The sequence below is a fragment of the Scylla paramamosain genome, chromosome 19 (genome assembly GCF_035594125.1).
Source record: "Scylla paramamosain isolate STU-SP2022 chromosome 19, ASM3559412v1, whole genome shotgun sequence".
Classification (NCBI taxonomy): domain Eukaryota; kingdom Metazoa; phylum Arthropoda; class Malacostraca; order Decapoda; family Portunidae; genus Scylla; species Scylla paramamosain.
In genome coordinates, this window is record NC_087169.1 from 13,813,642 (window position 1) to 13,817,916 (window position 4,275).

Below are 4,275 nucleotides of genomic sequence, written 5' to 3' on the forward strand. Positions count from 1 at the left end.
TGAGGCAGCATCCAACACCTTATATACTGCCAGCAACCCTCTCCTCCCTCTCCTCTCTCTCTCTCTCTCTCTCTCCCTCTCTCTCTTTCCCTCTTCCACTTCCCCCTCCCCTCCTCTTCCCTTCCTCATCCCCTCTGTCTCCCCTCAGTCTTCCCCTGGCCTCTCTCTCCACCCCCTCTCTCTCTCTCTCTCTCTCTCTCTCTCTCTCTCTCTCTCTCTCTCTCTCTCTCTCTCTCTCTCTCTCTCTCTCTCTCTCTCTCTCTCTCTCTCTCTCTCTCTCTGACGCTTTAATTTACTCCCCCTTTCCTTCATGCAATTTTCGCTCCCCCTAACTTATTTATACCTCCTCCTACTCCTCCTCTTCTTCCTCCATCTCCTACGCCACCTCCTCCTCTTCCTCCTCCTTCTCCTCCTCCTCCTCCTTCTCCTCTTCCTCTTCCTCCTCCTCCTCCGCGTCCTCCTCGTCTTCCTCCATCAGTTAGATCTCCATTGCAAACCTTTCCAGTTCCTTCCCTCATGTGTTCTTGTTTTCGGCATATTTTCGTCTTCTTTACTGATTTTTGGTTTTCTGTTTTCCCTTTTTTTTTGTGTGTGTTTCTTGTTTTAGTTTTTTTTGTGTATTTGTCTACCAGGCGTTGCTTCGGCTGTCCTGTTTGTCGCTATCTCTGTTCGTATTGCTAGTCTGTCTGTCTGTCTGTCTCTCTCTCTCTCTCTCTCTCTCTCTCTCTCTCTCTCTCTCTCTCTCTCTCTCTCTCTCTCTCTCTCTCTCTCTCTCTCTCTCTCTCTCTCTCTCTCTCTCTCTCTCTCTCTCTCTCTCTCTCTCTCTCTCTCTCTCTCTCTACTATCGTCCTACATCGAGAGAGAGAGAGAGAGAGAGAGAGAGAGAGAGAGAGAGAGAGAGAGAGAGAGAGAGAGAGAGAGAGAGAGAGAGAGAGAGAGAGAGAGAGAGAGAGAGAGAGAGAGAGAGAAATGTTATCAGCTCCAGTAATTTGTCACAAAGCGACTTACATTGTGCATGATTTCCTCTCTCTCTCTCTCTCTCTCTCTCTCTCTCTCTCTCTCTCTCTCTCTCTCTCTCTCTCTCTCTCTCTCTCTCTCTCTCTCTCTCGTCCTTGTCCCCCGAGACTGGAATAATTGAGGATTTGGTATTGACACGTGACTCAGCCAAGCACACACACACACACACACACACACACACACACACACACACACACTCTCTCTCTCTCTCTCTCTCTCTCTCTCTCTCTCTCTCTCTCTCTCTCTCTCTCTCTCTCTCGCATCACGATTCGAATTTTATGCATTACATTCTTCCTGCTCATCTTTCTCATTTTTTATCATTATTTTTTTACTACTTTTATAATATATGTATCATTATATCACCTCGTTTTCTTTTAATCATCGCCATATATCAAGGAACCTCCGAAGACAATGTAATAGTTTGTTTATATCAATGAAGATCACTCTATTGTGTCTCCTCGTTTTCTTTAAGCATCGCCACATATTAAGAAAATGTACAAGTGTGTGTGTGTTTTTTTTTTTTTTTTTTTTGCCAATGATGGTTGGTAGTATACAAGTTAATATAAAGTTATTTTTTTTTACTCTATATCGCATTATTGCTTGTACTTTCTCTCCTTTTCTTTCTTTTTTTCTTTCACGTAATATACAAAAATGAAGATCAGTATTTTGCAAGTAAATAAAATGTAAGAGTTTTTTTTTTTACTATATTCATCTAGCATTATAATTACTTTTTTTAATACTTTACTGTTTTCTCTTCTTTTGGTTCTGTTTCTTTTCTTTCACGCAATACATATCAGTGAAGATCAATATTATTAAAGGAGATAAAAAAACTGAGAGCACGTTTTCTGTTACTGTACGTATTTGTTAGTATTCTTTTTACTTAACTTCTTTCTCTTTCTTTCAATCTTGTCTCTTTACTTCACGTTTTCTCTGCCCTTCTTCTCTTTTTTCTTTCGTGTTGACAATGAAGCGTGGCGGAGGTAGGAGAGTCCACCGGGTGTCTACTGTATTGTTATTATTGACCTAAATCTGAGGTGACTGGCGGACTCTCTTTCTCTTACTGAACTGCGTCATTCACAGGTCCATGCAGCCCCTGAGATCACGTGGCTGGCTGTTTGACACTAATAGCCAGATAACCCTTAACCCTTTCTCTGCCATACGGAACAATTAACAACACCAGAAGTAATGCATGAGATCCCAAGAAATAAGGGGATTGAAAAGAACAGGTTGTGCAATTTCTATCCAGTTTAAAGATTGGAAGTGGCTGTAGAACAAGTAAAGGTGTCTCAGAGTTATTAGTATTTAAGGAAAGGTGCGCCAAATAGCAGTCAAAGGATTAACGTCACTGCATTGTACGGTTTTACTCTCAGGGTTAGTTTCTTTTTATTTGTATGACTTATTTTTTTTCTTTTACCTTTTTTACTACTTGTTTTTTTCTTTACTGTTTACTATTTACTTTACTATTTACGTTCACTGCTTACATTTCTTGTCTCTTGATACGTTTCTGTTTATCTGCACGGCTAAACTTTTTCTTTACTATTTCTTATTTACTTTACTATTTACATTTACACATACTATTCACGTTCATTATTTACATTTCTGCATCATACGGTGTTGGTTTTGAGTCATGATACGATCCTGTTTGTCTGAATGACTCAACTTTTTTCTTTGAAGGACGCGAGATATTGAAATAAAAACCGAAAGGAGTGAGGTGCATACAGATAAAAAGATAACGTTAAAGAGTATGGGCAAGGAATAAGACAGTCGTGGTGGTAGTAAATTCAAACACCGCTGCTTCTTTCTTCGCTTCTGTGACTCATTCATCACTCTGACGGAATAAGAGAAAGGAGAAGGGAGAACAGAACAAGGAATCAGAGTAGTCGTGGTGGTGGTGATTTCAAACGACGCTCTTTCTTTATTCGTCTTTGTGGTTTGTTCGTCATCGCTCTCTTGGAATCGGCGAGAGAGAGAGAGAGAGAGAGAGAGAGAGAGAGAGAGAGAGAGAGAGAGAGAGAGAGAGAGAGAGAGAGAGAGAGAGAAGCAAGGCAGCTAGTGACGCATTCCCGTAATCACTTCGACACACGTTTGAACAGTTGCCTGATGTATCTGTGTACTGTTTTATGTATTATTGCAATAAAAAGTGGTAGCAATTAAACATTATTAGTATATCTTAGAAAACTGATATCGTAAAAGCATAATACTTAGAACACGGAAGGACTGATGTGATGACGGAGGGAGGTTCAGGTACAAAGAGAGGAGGAGAGGCAGGTACTGAGTGGCTGCTGCCTGGCTGATGCGTCACCCTGCCCTTACCTGCCGCACAGCCCAGCCTCGTGAAATATGTATTACAAATCACAGCCAATCTTATCAACACCGAACGTAAACAAACCAGTAATCGGGGACATCTGCCAGCCTGCGATAATGTCTCTCGATGGAAACGCGGAATTTTACATGCATATACGATTAATTCTTAGTGTACTGTAAATACGACTGCATATACTCATGAAGTATCCCTAATGATAGTTACTACAATAAAATCAGCAAATTAGTCAATCAGAGTTGCAAATGTATCACTAATCTCCTTACTTGGGTCCTTTCTCTTCACAAGGAAAAATACATATGTACAAATGGATTATATCCTTTGTATTCTTTACATGTAAAATTTCTGGTCATCTAATTATTCGTGGATATGAATATTGTAATACTCTCACCTTAGCAGTCTTGAATAATAGTTTTCTTAGCAGAAAAAAATTGTTCTCGTAGAAATGCATACATTTATCAAATACTTCACATGTGAAAATTCTAAACAATCAATTCATCAGATAATCACAGGTGTAAACATTTCGGTAGTCCCCATTACAGTTTCCCTCGTCTCTGTTTTCTTGGTATATTGTATATTTTGTTGCACTGACGACGGAATATACTCATAATTCTTTTTTATTATGACTGGTTACTAGTACTGAAAGTTTACGAATCACAGGTATAAATTAATTTCAGTTGGCTCCGTTAGAAAGTCTCCCTGCGGACATCTTTGTTCTCATTTTATTTCATTGTATCTAATTTAATTTTTCATAAACAAAGACTAAATAGCATACTGTATTATTAATTTAACTGTATAATTCACGCGTAGTATTTCCAGACAGCAAATAGAGATGTAGACATTTGGTGAGTCCCCGTTGCAAAGTCCAGTGGCCCGTTTTCTTGGCGGGAAGGTCCGCGGCGCTCCGTCAGTCAGTCCGATGTAAACAAACGGTGAGG

The 4,275-nt window shown here is 40.0% G+C and overlaps 1 long non-coding RNA gene across 1 annotated transcript in view; it reads right to left on the reverse strand.

Annotated features, from left to right (window-relative positions):
• Positions 1 to 69, reverse strand: part of LOC135110061 (uncharacterized) — a 4,922-nt gene extending 4,853 nt beyond the window's left edge. The window contains exon 1 of the long non-coding RNA XR_010273068.1: positions 1 to 69. This exon is cut by the window's left edge and continues 36 nt beyond it. This is a non-coding gene — a long non-coding RNA (uncharacterized LOC135110061).
• Positions 70 to 4,275: the final 4,206 nt, after the last annotated feature.